General features: G+C 43.5%; 1 long non-coding RNA gene across 1 annotated transcript; it reads left to right on the forward strand.

The window, feature by feature from the left end:
* The first annotated feature begins 7,660 nt into the window (after positions 1-7,660).
* Positions 7,661-13,495, forward strand: LOC139828508 (uncharacterized). The gene is made up of 3 exons (XR_011740186.1): positions 7,661-9,257; positions 12,277-12,396; positions 13,392-13,495. It is a non-coding gene; the product is annotated as an uncharacterized lncRNA (long non-coding RNA).
* The last annotated feature ends 2,334 nt before the right edge of the window (positions 13,496-15,829 follow it).

Genomic DNA, 15,829 nt, shown 5'->3' on the forward strand with positions numbered 1-15,829 from the left:
ATATTTTTTTAAAATCCAATGAGCCCTTGTATCCCAGATGGCTCTCAGCACTGAGCATGCAGCATCTACCCAATGCAGCAATGCCCGCAGATTCTCCAGGATGAGACTGACCTTAGATTCAGGAACTTTTTATAAAATGGCTGATTTGTTTGGGATTTTTTTTTTAACTGAGTAGGGATTTAAGCTTCATAATTTTCAGGAATCTCTTAGAAGTGGATGTCACCGTAGCCCTGATCATCTTGGAAAGTCGCAGCCACAGTAACTTGAGGGCACTCGAATGCACAGGTCTCGGAGCAGGCTGGTTCCCTGCCGTCGTGCCAGCGTATTGCTCAGGTAACGCGCTTCTCTTCAGTCAGGCTCGATGGACTCTGCGGGAAGGGTAAGTGTTCTTCTTTGTATGGGACAACAGGGGAAGTGATTTTATGCTGGGAATGGGGCTGTTTCAGTCCCTCACTGCAAAGTCTGATGAAACCAAAACTGGCTACAAAGCAGTTGTCTGTTGGCTGTGGAAGGAATTTGCTTTGTAGAGGGGCTGGCAGGTACTGGGTGAAGTACTAAATAATGTTTAAACAGAATATATAGTACTTTAAATTGGTACGACTGTTTTAGTGACAAGTTTACCAGTCAAAAACCTTTTTTTGTTGTTGTTTCAGGCATGTTAATAAAGGGTAATATACAAAAATATTGCATCCTATTTCCTATTAGAGGGAATAAGTCACGGTGAGTTTTTCACCAGGTGCTATTTATCTCCCTTGATCCATGGCCTGATGCTGTTTCTGCTGTGGTCTCCTATGACGCTCCCCAAGACTTAAGTGGAACGTGTCCCTTTGTCACCTGTGAGAGGCACATGGGCAGTACGGGTGGGACGGGACTCTGGGACGGGGCAGAGGATGTTGCTGTGAAGTTGTGGAGATCTTGCTGTTGTTGGTAGCCCAAAAACTGAACACAATACTTGAATTACTCTCTTAGTATTTAAGGTTTCTAGGGAATATATATTTTTTCCTTTCTCCTGAATGTTTTGACTCTCGCTGGAGCATGGCCATCCATCAGCCAGGCACATGTGCTGCATCTCCGCTGGGGATAACTGCTCTCTTCTAATGTAAAACATGGTGCTCCAGGGAGATCTTTGAATACCATGATTCAAAGGAGATACCATCAAGGTATGATTCATATATTCAGCAAAATAGCGTGTTCTTTGCTTGCCGCTTTATTAGCAAGCCTGTGGAAAGCAAGAGTCCAGAAACACTGTTCCTGGACAAATTGGTTTTCCATCTGCGTGTGCAGGGAGAGAGGCATGTGTTCAAAAGACAGACTGAGCAGAGCTCACTGAGTGGTGGATAACTCGTGCTGGAACTCTTTATTTGCTGGAGAAAACAATGGCATATTCCTGGGAAAGCAACTGCTCAGGTTTCCTGTAGGTTGTGCGTTGGCTGTGCCCCATGATGGGCTTATGCCTTCAGATCTGCCTCCAAATCCCCCTTGCTCAAAGGGCCTGAGCTGGGTCAAGGCTCTGAGGAGAAAATCACCATTATTTGTATGTACTCCCTTTGTGCCCAGGAGTCACAGCCAAAACCCCAGCAGGCCAGGCATGCTGGAAACATGGTGGAAAGAAAGCCCTTCCCTTGCATTGTACATCTAAAATGGGGTTGGCAGCTGGCTCCAGGGGTACGGTCTGGTCACCCTGTTCACCCTTAGATCCATGCAGGTGAGGACAACCTCCAGAGCAGGGTGGTGACAAACCGGCACATTCTGTCCTTGTATGGGGCTGCCACAGGACACCACGGGGCCCTGTGTACACTGGGTAATTCAATGTAGCTATTGCTTCCACCTGTTTTTATGGGATAAGGCACGGAAGCAAGTCAATGTACTGCATGTTCAGGAGACATTTATTTTCCTTTAGTTTTGTAAATCTCATTTTTCACTTAGTGTATGGAATTTTTAAAAGTTCAAGCAATTGCTGACTCAGTAAAGTAGTGCCACATGGTTTCAAGCTTTGCTTAAAATCAAAAAAAAAAAGACAAGAAAAAAGAGCAATCTTTAGAGTCCTGTTCATTTCATTAGGCCATAAAAAGATGTGAAGAGAATTCACAGTAAAAATAGTTGCATGGAGCATTGCAACAACCATGAAAACAACCAATAAAAATAATAAAAATGAACTTGTGTGACAGTGCTGTGCAGCTGTGTCTGGCATACGCATAGGGATGCTTTGCCACCTATGACTCTGGGTAAAGATTTTGGAGGGTGATTTGGGAGAGATGCTGCAGCTGAAGACTAAATTCATTCCAGGAGCAGTGGTCTGTGTTGGACAGGAAGGCTGAGGCTCCTGGAGCCTTTAAACTATGAATACAAAATGTGCTCAGAGATGGTAGCAATTGCTTTCTTATAAGAAGAGGTAGGCAGGTACTTTGACATTCATTTTAAGATGTTCTTGGAAAACATCCTGAGACTTTTAAGGCAGATCAGCTACAACTGAAAGCATCCCAGTGTTCCATCCATAATGTCACCAGCCCGTTTTAAGGACTACCTGAGGAAAGGAATTTGCCAATCCCTGGACTGATTTCTTCAGGGATCAATCAAAAATGTTCACTAGTGACTTGCATCCATGTTCTATGAGTAGCTCTTTTCCTGAAGTTGGAAATGCATTTTATTTGGGATGGGGAGGTATCAGCCAGGACCTTTAAGGCAACGGAGATCATGAAGTCATGCTCTCTGTCCATCTGTTTGACCCTCTCCTGATATAACTCTTGAATCCTCTGGCGTTTTGAAGCAGATTTATCAGCGGCAGTCAAACTCCCAGAGATAATAAAGTCCGTGTGAGTTCCAGGGAAATCTCCGCCGGCACTGAGACAACAGGGCCTTCCAGATCCGCTGCTGAGGAACAGGCAGGAGAGCCCAGCTGTTCACTGTTCCCTCTGGCAGTGTCCAGATGGCCAATTATCACACGTCTACTTCTGGACCAGCATCTGCACTCTGCTGCCCAGCTGGCAGGCCAGGAAGGTTAGGTAGGAGACATGGAGAGCATTGGGGTGTCGGAGGGAACACGGAACCTGGAAGAGAGTTCAGCGTACAGAGAAAACTGGAAATATTGCAGCTGTGATGTGTAATATTATGTAAGATCACAGCGGGGAAGCGAGGGGAGGGGAAGACGATGGGGAGACAGGAGACGCATCTGCAGGAGACCAGACCTTGCTGATGTTACTGCTTACAGTGAAAATCTGCTCTGGAAAAGTAGATTCCATGGAGTTACCAGCTCCTTGTCTCCTTCCTTCAAGTTTATTGCTTCCACCAGCTCACCAAGGAGAAGCACAGCCCCATTTGGGAGATACCTGCTGGCAGGGGTTCTGGCCAGGACCACGCCAGGAAGGTCTGCAGGGTGGGGAAGGCTCATGGTGTTTCCGTAGTCTTGTAACATGAGGAGGAACAGAGTTTGGTACACACAGCAAGAAGAATTTGTGGGGTTTGTTTGTTTGGTTGTTTTTTTTTAAAAAGAGAAAAAAAGGTTGTTATCTTATTTGCACACAAGCCCATTTGTAGTAGCTGGTTCCCAGGCATTAGCAAACACTCTGGTTTTAATCCTCCTCAGAAAATGTCTCCTTTGCTCCCTTATTTTGTGTTCCCTTTTGAATATGCTGCTGGGGTATTTTTGGATCTAACTATATCTTTTTAATCTGTTCCCCCCGCCCCTTTTCAGCCCCCACTGCCTCCCTGCCTGCTCCTTCTTCAAACTTACATAATGGCACATTATACAAAATAGCTAAGCAGGTGGTATTTTTAAAGACAGTGAGTGAGCATTTTTTTGGCCTAAATTTGGAATGAAACAGATGGATTTTAAGACTCTGCTTTTTCTATGAATAGTAACCGTTGTTCTCCACTGCCTTAAACACCAGTTTCAAGACCACCTCCAGCAACCAATCAGCACTGCGTTATTTAATTATAACAAAATTCTTAGCTCTGTCTGCTGCTGCATGGGCAAGTGGGGGGCACTGGATCAACTTCTGGAGCCAGGCAGACTTGCCAACAATAATTTTCCTTTTCCCAGAGGGCCGAGGGGGCCTGGAGTGGGTTCCAAGTTCCTCCTAAACTGGCTGTTCAGTTTGGGCTCCCTGACAGAGTGCTTGAAAAGGGTTATAGAAAGGCAGATAAATGCACTTCTTGTTGCAAGCTTCCCTGACAAGCCAGGCCTCCAGAACAGTGATCTCATTCCTGCCTCATTATTAGTGGTGCCAGATTTTTTCCATTAACAGGTAATTGAGTTGAAACTAAAATAAGCAAAGTTTGTTTTATCCCATGAATTTTCTTGCTTGCTTGTGAAAGAAAAACACTTTAGAGAGGAGTTTGCTCTTAATGTTCGTGGAAATGCATTTGCATGTTAGAGATTCCTCTCTGCTCTAGTGTAATTAACCTGACTGGTCTTTCTGTTATTGTTGTTTTGATTTTTAAAGCAAAGACATTGGCGAGGCTTAATTCTTTGTTTTAATGGTTTGAATTCCCCGGGACCAGCAGGGTTGGTGGAAATCAGCCGTTCTGAGTGCAGCCACGCGTGTTATCCTGCTCCCGTGTGTGTGCGTTCCTGTTCTGTCATTGACTTCACCCACGGTCCCAGGGGAGAAGCAGGAGCACAAGGGGACAATCCCTTCCAGCGCTTCCAGGCTCACAACAAGCTTTCCTTTCCAGAGGGGCTGGGGGGACACTGCTGGGACCAGCCTGTGCCTTCTCTCCTGATGGAAAATGAAGACAAAGTGGCTGTGTGCGAAATGCTCATGGTCCTGCTGAAGATTGTTCCTTTCTAACTCATGGGGGTGGAAGGGACAAGTGTAAAATCTGGGTTATGCATGTTTCTGCTAAGACAATGTTGCTTGTGGAGGAGGAGAGAAACATCCTACCTGTCTGGGTGTGTCGGTGTGCAGGGATTGCCGTGCTGTCTGCTGCCGTGCCAAAGCAGTGACAGTGCCAAGGAAACCCAAGCAATTCCTCAGCCAGCAGCTTCAGGCTTCTCAGTGCAGTTAGTAGGACGTGTCCTCCCCCTCTCAGCTCAGGAGACCTGGTCCTGCCCTGGGTGAAAGGCAAAGCCCTCAATAACAGCGTGTGAAATGCTGCAGGCCCTTGGGGACAAGCATGTCCTGCAGAGAAGTTACTGCCAGTGTGGAGGTCTTCCCATTTTCCAAGTATCTCCCTGATGGTTCCTAATCCCCTAGTGCTGGGCTGCCTTGGAGGACTCTGCACCACTCTACACATCAAGCAGTGAATTTCGTCTCAAGAGCCCAGAAGCAGGGCTGATTTCGGACCTAGCCTGGGCATCTGAGAGTTACTTGTGGGGTCAGCTCTGGCCTTACTTCTAGGCAAAGCAGGCACCTCTTGTTTGCACCCCTCACCTGCAACCTGAAGTGAGAAAAACCTACCGAGACTTTGCATCATTTCAGATACTAGTTTAACAGGAAACTGTTAGCAACGGTGAAGAACAGGCAAGTTTCATGTTTATGGATTTGCACTTTTGCTTGGGCCAGCCACAGAGGTAGGCGCCTGCCTAATTTACCCTTTTGAAAGAAGGCATGTCCACCAGCGACACCAGGACCTGAGTGCTTTGTCCACAAGCTGACACCCTTGTGTGAACCATTTCTCAGTGTGACCTCTTCTCCAGCCCTTTGCAATGGAGCAAAGGGACAGGAGCGTTGCAGAAGGGCCGGTAGCCCTGGACGGAGGTGCGGGGAGGTTGAGCAGGAAGGATGCTCAGAGCGGGTTTATGGGACTGGGATCACGGCGTGTCCTGCTGGGCTGAGACCCAGCAGGGCAAGCAGGTGGCTGAAGAAGTGCTGAGCATGGCAGTGGTGCCTGCTGAGCGCTGCCTCAGCCTCACATCGCAGCCTCACATTGCCTGAGCTCTGAGAGGCCAATTACCAATTCACAGAGCCTGCTCCAGCACAAACACGACCTTCAAAGGCTTGGGAGCCTTTCTGTGGTTTGTTTTGCTTTGGTGTGGTTTGGGTTTTTTTATGCCCTCCTAAAAAAATGAAAGCAGAAAGACCCATATGTTAAGGTCAAGTATATAATTGTTTCTAACAGGAATTTCAGACATTGTCTCTTCCTCTGGGCAGGTATGGCTGTGTCAATTACCCTGGCTACCCGATGACAGATGTGAGATGCAATAACCCATCATCTGCACTTGAACACATCCTCGCTACAGCAGAATTTAAGGGTTTTTTTGTCTTGTTTTATCGCAGAACTTTTGGGGGTTTTCTGGTTGGAGAATTTAGCTGGTTTTCACCTTGTGGACGTCTGATGCTGAGACTTATCTGGAAGTGAAAACTATAGGAGAAGACAGGTGGTGACATGGGAGCCCTGGTCCTCCTACAGCCCTTGTCTGGGCTGAGGTCAAGGGTCTGTGTAGGAAGATGTACTGTGTGTGAGGTAGGACACCAGAAAATGCCTGTTAATGGCTGAAATGAAACAAGACGCCCAAATTACGTTCCTAGCAGTCTGGGATACACATTAACCAGTCCCTCTGTTTACCTGGCTCTAAAGTGCCTGTAAAACAATGCAATCAGGAGGTGCACCAGCCTGAATGTGTCGTTCTCTGCAATAAGCATGCTCAGGACCTGCACAGCAACATCAGGGTTGCCACGAGTGGGAGGTGAAATTCCTTCTCCAGTCACTCATTCCAACATATTTGTTTCTGACTGGATTTTCTGGGGTACTCCTTGTTGTACCAATGGTTGGTTTTAGTTCCCTGTTTACTGCATGAATTTTCCTGAAGCAGCAAAGTGGCTTGCTTTTATAAACTTCTCTGCATCAACCCTCTGCATGAGGGTTGACAAAGAACTTGGATTAGTGAAAAACCATTGAACAAAGTGGTTTCACTTCAAATTGTTTCATTTTGAGAGATGATATTTTTTTCTTTTCCTCACCTTCTTTAATTTTTAAGTGAATTTAGATTAACATATTCACTCAAGTGTAGGCAATACACAGATAGGAAAGATTTACCATCTACAAATTTGTTCCTTCATTGAAGCCTTCTGCTTAGCCAAGGACCACCTGCAGCATGGACAACAGCAGCACAGATCCCTCTGAGCTCTGTCCTTTCTTCAGGCCACCTGAACCTGGATGAATGAGCTGAGGGGTGCGACAGCTGCTCTGCCTCCTTGTTCCTTCAGATCCCTTCTGTTCCATTCACACTTTACACAGTGTTTCTCACCGTTGCGTCTCGGCACCTCAGGTTTTCAAGAGCCACCAGGTTTACCTGTTGTCCTGCATTTCATGGGGATATCATAGTAGCATCAGCTCACCTGATCCAAAGGACCATTTTTGGGGGATTGAGTTTCATGTTTGCAGAATGTTTGATGTGTTTTTCAACAAAAGCATCTGTCAGCAGTGAATATAAGGGTGAGACAAACTGCTTCAAGACAGCTGAGACCAGCAACACGATCTGGCCTAATAGAACAGACCTAGCAGTGTGGAAGAGGACATGAGGACAGGTCGGTTGTACAATATAAATGACTTTAATATTCTAATAGGTTCAGTAAAGACCTTTTACTTGAGCATTAGCATGTTTGAATTTGCACTGACTTGTACCTCTTCTCTTTTCTGGGATGAAGTGCTTGAGACTTCCAATGGTAGCTCATGGCTTTGGGTATCCCGTTTGATGAAGGAAGATGGTTCACAGCAAGAACTGGATTCCTTTCATTTCAGGGGGAGAGGAATCTGTACATAATGTCTAACTTCAACTCTAAAACTGAAACCAAAACAATCAGTAGCTGCTACTGAAAAAATATACAGTGATATTATTTTAATTTAATCCATGAGATACACCTAGCACACCTTTGGTACCACATACAATAACAACATTTTTCATGTTAGAGAAAGCAAAATGAACAGTAGCATAAGTAATTCTATGTGTTAGTTGCATTTAAATACACTGAAATTTCACTGTTCCATATAAGTCCTTTGGATTTGGTCCAACCTAAAAATCATATTTACACAAACTTCAATATTTTGGGGCGATTTTTTTTCCCCTGAATATGCCTGCCTTTTTCAGTGGGGATATTGTTCTGGCTAGTTTTCTTTACCTTAACAGAGGTGACTCGGCAGCACATTTCTTTTGACAAAAACACACAAAACCAACACGGATCAGTTAACACAGATGACATCTTTAAACTTGAATACATTTTTTCACTATAAACGCCACCAGTCAACTTTCGTGTAGGTAGGTTTCCATTGTTAGTTGTCAAAGTCTTCTTGAGTGGATTTCCCACTGTGTCACTTTTGTGTGAGTCAAATCAAGATTATAGGTAACAGAGAAGAAAAAGAAAAAGAAGAGAAGGTTAGACCCTCATTTTAGAGTTTAAGAAAAATCTACCAGCAGGTTGCAGTTCGAGTTGGTAATATACATGAAAGGGGGAGTCCAAGCCGTGTCACAGGTATCACTATATTAGGCTTTCAGGAAAAAGCATACAAAACACATATTGTAGTGGTCACACACAGAGACATAAATTTAGGAACAAGATCTGCCTTAGCTTGAACATACTCAGCTCTGATAATAAGGAACAATGGACCGAAGCTATTATGAAACGAAACCCAGGTGTCTGAATGGAGGGAGCTTTTAGTTGAGTTCTCCTGGAATAAAAAAGTCTAACTTTTTTCATAGATATATGTTGTCCTATTTTTCCTCTGTTCTCACTTTACAAGACAGCTGATTTTATTTGGGGTTTGATTAATGAACGTGATTAAGGTGTTCTGTGCTGAAATTTTCTGGAGTAACATTTAAATGATTTTTTCTTCTTTCATCTTTTCTGTCTTAAATAATTTCTCTTTCATTAGGATTTTGGGTGTGCAAGGAAAACAAGCTAAGGTATCCTCTCTATCATATCCACAAGGTAATTGCCAGGATGGATTTCAGATACTTTGTAATAGTTTGGAATAGTCTGGGGAGTTTCTAATCCTGCATGAGTGGTGTAAATGTATCTTATAAATTAATGCACTTAGTGAGATTGTCAGAAACAACCTCAATGAGGAAAAGGCAGTGAATATCTAAACCTGGGCAAAAGCTTGATTTATGGCAAAAATAAGCTGTTCGACACTTTGTCTTGACCTGTGTGGGATGTTAACAGACTGCTGAGACGCATCTAAGAGAACTGGAAGACTGAGAGAGCAGAGACCTTCAGCGGAATTTGAAGAGTCCCACAAGGACATAAGAATGACAGAGGCAAAGTCCAGGTCGTTGATGGCATCTGATGGTGTCAGACCTCCAGCTGTGGAATTCGCAGGTAAGTTTGACTTTTCTCTCAAAAGGAGTGTGGGTACATTCTAGGTTTGAGAGAGACATGCATAGATCTTTGGTCATACTGAAGACTTTTTCTCTTTGCTTAGGTAATTATCTCACACACTATCCAATTTTATTATTGCTAGGAGTAAACCTGCTGAATATGAGAACTCATCTTTTACTTTTATCTTAACCATAGGCCACAAGCCTGGTTCTCTGCATATGATCCTCTTGAAGTAAGCATGGAGGGTCAATATCACATAACATCACACTCCCAGAGTTTTGTCTAAGGGCTGGAACACTATGGGAAGGCTGCTCAGGGATTCAGCAGTATGGAGTAATGTTCTCTTGACTTGAAGGAGCCATCAGAATATCTGGGGAACAAACAAGGCTGAGCTAAGCTTGTATGCAGGTCAAACAGGGCTTCTCTCCCTGCAGAATAAATGGCAATTACTAGATTTGCATCAGAGGCTTAGTCAGCCAGAGGTTAATAATGTTAAGAATAAATATTTTGGCCAGTGTGTAAAAATACAAATATTCACGGGTGTTTGCACTGAGGCTTTTGGCTGGACCTCTATAAAGATACAAACAAGAAGCCAAACATATGTTCTGGCATTCTAGGCTTTGATTCTTAATCATGTTCTGTGCTTGCGTTCAGAGGTTTGCTTTGGGGCCATCTCCAGTGTGAGAAAATACGACAGAGAAATCAAGCAGAGAGGTTGTGCATAACAGTGCGGTGCTCATATCTGAAAGGGGAGCTTTTGTAAGCACTAACATTTTTCTTCTTTTGACAGTAGTCACACATTTTCCCTTGGTTTATCTTAACTGGGAATAACCCCTAAGACAGGATGTCTCCGGGCACTTCAGAGAAGTGCTTTTTGAAGGCAAAGGAAATAATGCTACAGGGCTGTGTCTCACATCTCTTTGACTGCTAAGAATCCTGTAAATACCATTACCGAGTGCAGGATGTGTCCATGGCTGGTCTCAAGTGTAGCTACAGCGCCTGGCTCATAATACAGGAATATCCTCTTGATCTAGGAGAATGTTCCCCAGCTTTACTAATATTTGGCTCCCTGACACAGACTAAACCAGGTCTGACGGGACATATAACAAGGCAATGGTTGGGCATATAAACTGGGCAATATTTCACAGTATGGGGAAAATCAGGGACCGGTTGTCACAAAGAGTGAATTCTGAAAGATTCTCAGGAACAGAAAGAAGATGAAAATGAGACTTTTGGGATGGGTTTGGGTTTGCTTTTGCTTTAACTTGACATGATGCCCTTCCATGGCTATGAAACTTTTCAGGAATGGCTTTCATACTTTCTCAGTGCATCACCCTTTTATCTATTCTGTTTATGAGGAAAGAGGCCTTACTTGTAAGCTGAACTTTCCTTTTCCTTCTCTCTTTCTATCCAGAAAGGTTCCTCTTTCTTTATTTTTAAGCTTATTTTTAACATTTTAAAATACTGTAATGGAAAAAGTTAATCACTCTAAGGAGAGAAGTGTAAAAATTACCCCAAAATCCATTGGCTAATTCTAAAATGCATTTAATCTCTTTTGTAACTTTTTGCACTTTGGTAATTTGATAATTACAAGAGAATGTACTTCATGGTATACATCTAGTATCTGATATATCTGCAACGGAAAAGCCATGAAGTCAATGGAAATATTTCAGTAACCTGAGGTCAAGCTGTAGTTTTCTGAGAAAACAGAAACTCAGTTTCTTTTCTTCCAATCAGTCTTGTCATCTCTTCTTCCTCACATGTGCAACTTCATTTTCCGATGCACATTTCTGTCCTGTGACTGCTGGGGCACATGGTAGGTGTGAAAACCTGATCTATCAGCTGTTGCAGCCAATGAATTTTGATCACAGCTCACTTTCCATTGGGCTCTAAATGGTTCTTTCTGCAGAAAATGTCACAACATATTGGTCAGAAACCTGTAAGAGCAAAATGGAACGGAATTTAGAAAGCACCCTGGACCAACAGAGAACATGGAGAGCAAAAGAGCAGTGACAGGAAGAACATGGTCCACTGTTGGCCAAACTGCAGGATAATTAAACCAGAAATAGCACGGGGCAAGAAAGAGGCCAATTAATTCCATCGGAAGGATGTCATCTAGCAGTTTAAGACAAGAAGGAAGCACTGTATAGAGTGGAGATGACGGTGGCAATCTGCCAATCTATCACAATCTTCTTTTATTTAAGATGCTTGTTAGTATCTTATATTTCAAATAAAATATTTATAGTTCTGTTAATAGCATGCAGGGACGGGGCCCACTCCAGAGATTAGTCTGTACAAGAAGTTGTCTGCTGGTGCAAATTAGATCAGTGAAACTTGGGATATTCATGCTTATAGTCTTGTCATCATTCATATTTGGGGGCTACAGGCTACGGCAGCAGCCAAACTACCTCTAGGCACATTACTCTCCTCTCCATGATGTGTCTTCCTCTCACCATCCTGTAAAATGTTTTGCCTGCATCAACTGTTTTGGGCTTCAACAAGTGATTCTATGTTGTAACCCTCGTGGTTGGCAGGCCAGTGTCGTTATTCCCGTTCTCCCACACGGAGGCTCCTGCAGCTTTTAAGGGAGTTGCCCAAGGACATGCAGGTAAGCAGTGCCAGCTTTGTCAATATGCAGCCTCACCATTCTTCTTAGATTCCATGGAAGATGCAAATAGGCCCTTTGATGCTTTCAGTGAGTGCTGAAGCCTTTACCAATGTTGTGAAAGCTTGTCAGAGAAGAGCTGCGGGGCCAAATTCAACAGCCACTCATGGGAATGGTCCTTGGCATGTGGAACTAGTCCAGGAGAAAATGTGAAAACAGAAGTGATTTATGTTGAAATGAGGGTTGTGAAGACAGCAATGACCACTGAAACGTACACAACAATAACTCAGAACAACCTCTCTCCAGCACACTCTGCTGTGCCATCTTTTTAACCCTGGAGGAGGAGACCGGGAAGAGAGATTTAGAGCAGATCTGTGGGACTGATATGAGCGAACGAATCTGACTTCTATCTAGGTGCTTCTGGGTTCTCATCAACCCCTTTCAAGGCATAAGGGAAACCATCTTGGTCCTCTGTGATCTGCTCCCTGGGATACAGATAGCAGGACAAAGCAGTCATTCTCTTTTTCTCCCATGGTAAGTGGTATCTGCCCTTTTGATATTAAATATATGGGGTCTTTCCGGAAGGGTAGTGCGAAATGTCAAAGAGATAATGTATTTAAGCATTCATCTGGTTTGCAACCATTTTATACCCACCACACAAAGACATAGAAGGCATCTCACTCATTTCTCTGCACTCATCATGCTGCCATTGTGGGACCAGAAGATAATGAGATGAATAGGAAGCATTTCCACAGCATGAGCAATGTAGGAACATCATTATTAATGTTCGTACAAAATATCCCATCTCTACATGATGTCTACATATCTGAAATACAGCCCTCTGACAGATATAAAAAACCATGACCATCCAACAGCGATCTGTTACTTAATGGAAAGTCTGCTTAAATTTCAGTTTAAATTGCATTTATTATTTATGTCTCAAGTAGAGAGTATGTATACTATGTCTTCCCCTTATAGTGCTAGAGGATTAGTAGCTTCCATTTAAACACACAAATATTGGCCCAGAAGGGTGTGGAATATCTCCATATTCAATATTTTAAAATGATAAAAATTATTTGAAACCAGTGCAAAAATTAAAATCAAGTAGCCTTTTCCATGTATCCTGAGGTGCACATTTTCACGTGGCTGGGGCCAACAGGTCCCTGCAGCTCAGTTCCCAATCACTGGTTCTTCTCCCTCTGGCTCCTGGTGGGTGGTGAGCATTCCTCCTAGGTGAGCGTGTCAGCCTGAGGGCAGGATCTCTAAGGATGGGGTTCAAAGGGATGCATAGGTGGACAGCTGTATGTGTGGTATTGGAGGCAACGCATGCAAGGATGGTTGCAGTGGTGTTACCTACAGGTAAACATTGCACTAGATAATAATATTTTTATTTTGGTCATCCTTTTCTCTTTGCAGACTGCCCTCTAGCAGGGAGTGGTTTTCAAATACAATTGTGAGGTGATGTTTTTAGTAGTTCATTTCTGACATTTGTTATTTCTGTCTCTTTTGTTTGTTTGTTTCACAAGCAGCTCATTGCACACACTCATTCCTCAGCAGCCCATGTGTGACTTCTCTTGGCTTGGCTTGGCTTGGTTGGTCTGTGTGACACCAGACAGGAATGAGTGCCCACAGCACTGCAGATCTCACTGGCACAGTGAATCCAGGTATTTGAATAATCGATTGCCAAGATATCTCCTCCCTCATTGGGACATATCTGACAAGCTTTGTGTTTCAGGATTTTGGTGGTTGTTTTGGTTTTTTTTTTTTTTTAAGCCTCAGAAAAATGCAGTTTGTGTTCTTATGCTAACTCATTCATATTCGTATTTGCTACAGTAGACATTCTGAATGCTTTACTTAAAGCTCTGTACCCAGAAGTACACAGTGGAACAGATGGTAGAAAGAGCTAGGATTTTTCTTGATATTCTGTGGGTTGGACAACAACCACAACCTGATCCAAAAAATTTTCTTGTTCTCAAACATTTTACTGTCAATACACTTCTCAGGAATGTACTCAGAGTTGTTTGGAGACATGGAAAAATATTTACCTCAGCCTTCCACAATTTATTACTTATTGTTTGAAAAAGTTGCCTCTTTTCTGTGCCAACATTTATCATCTTGGGAAACATGCTGGAATATAGCAGTGATATTAAACAAGAATATGCTCTTTGCTGGGATAAAATAATATTGCTCGGCCACTGCAGAAGAAGCCAAAAACCACATGTGAAATGGTTCCTTTGGAAGGGCAAAAAGTCTCCAAGTTTGTTAGCAAATAATTTAGCTAGTGGTGCAGACATCAAACGGCTTCGGCAGCACTTGCAAAGCTATTCTGAATATGAGTTTCCCCTGGAGTGCTGAGGCACAAAGCCACTGTAATGAAGGTTAGAACCATAATAATAAGAATCCCTCACCAGTAAAAAATAATAACATAATAAAATAATAAAAAAACTTGCAGAAGAGTTAGGGGAAGAAAGGACACTGTGTGAGTCTTTCAGCAATTCATATTAATTTAACTTCTGTTTGCATGGCCCTGAATTAGGGGTTTCCTTAGCTCCTAAGCAGGAGTGGCAGCTCGATTCCTTTTTCTTTTTCCCCCTGGCTGGAGAGGGAGAAGCTGCCATCCCTCTCCTCCAGTCATCAAACCACTTTCTTAGCTGAGAATTTCTTGTACATCCACACATTTTTTTCCCCTCCCCAAACTACTTTATCTTGTGCAGTCCCTTATGTTTGGTGGAGGTTTCCCATACAAAACTGTACAGCTACAAATGCAGCATTCTTTAAATATCTCCCCAAAATCCACCCCCCTGCTGAGCTGTATATGACATACTTGATAAGAACTGCACAGTCTGTGTGTGTAGTAAAATGAATGTCCTCAAGGACTTCCTCACCGTCTAGTTGTGACTCTTATTGTAGGGTAACCAGTAAGTTTAGGGGAAGAGACAGCATCTTTACCATTGTGCCTCACCGCAGCCTGTTGAAGAGAGCTGCTGAAGCTTCCTCCACAACCCATAAATCAGATGAATCTTGAGTCACCGGCCTCCTCCGAGTGGACTCAACTTGCTCAGCTGGGCACCAGGATCGAGGTGGTGGGTGCAATTGCACCTTTTCGGCTGGCTGCTCTGTGAGCAGTGCACCTGTTTTGGCACAACTCACAGTACGTTATTTAACCTTCTAAAGACTCATCCCATGAGTGCCCTCACATGCACCGAAGAACAAATACAAACTTTCCTTTTGATGTTCACAAAGGGGAAAAGAGATGGGAAAGGATCAGCACTGTGCTTGGAGGGAGAAGAAATATAAGCAAAATGGATAGGTGATGTAAAAGGGACAGAGCAACCCTCAGAATTTATTAATATCTACTAATAAAGGCACATTCGAACACCAAGTTTAGTTGTGAAGGATCCAAAGAGCCCCGTGTGTACTGGAATTGTCCTGGCCCACCTGTGAAGTGCTCCCACCCTAAGGGCAGGGTGCCCCAGTTTCTTGAAAGTGAGCTCTGGACTTGACACAAGGTGTGAAACAAATCTGTGAACCCTGGGTGCCTTGCGCGATGCCTGTTCCTTTATTAGAAGCCCAGAAGCCAGCATGGAATAAGCAGGGTAGCAGTACAGCACGGCACATTTTTATAGCAAGGCCAAATCTTTATTATGCTTCTTGGCCCAGTTTAGTGGAGAACACTGCTGGGCCTGATTTCAGTTTTGATATCATACACTGAGGCTGCAGACCCTTAAGAGTACAAGCTGGAGAAAAGAACATAGAAAATGTTAGGAATGAGAAAAGGCCATTCAACACATTGATGCTTGTCTCTTGTAATACAGCGTTTCCCCCAGGATAGCATCTAATTGCTTCTTGAACGAGCCCACTGTCTTTGCCTCAACAACCTTGCCCAGTAGGCCATTCCAAACATTTATTATTCTTTGAGTGACAAAGCACTTCCTTATGTCTCCTCTGAATTTGTTTTTTGAACTTC

This window comes from Patagioenas fasciata, chromosome 8 (assembly GCF_037038585.1).
Source record: "Patagioenas fasciata isolate bPatFas1 chromosome 8, bPatFas1.hap1, whole genome shotgun sequence".
Taxonomy (NCBI): domain Eukaryota; kingdom Metazoa; phylum Chordata; class Aves; order Columbiformes; family Columbidae; genus Patagioenas; species Patagioenas fasciata.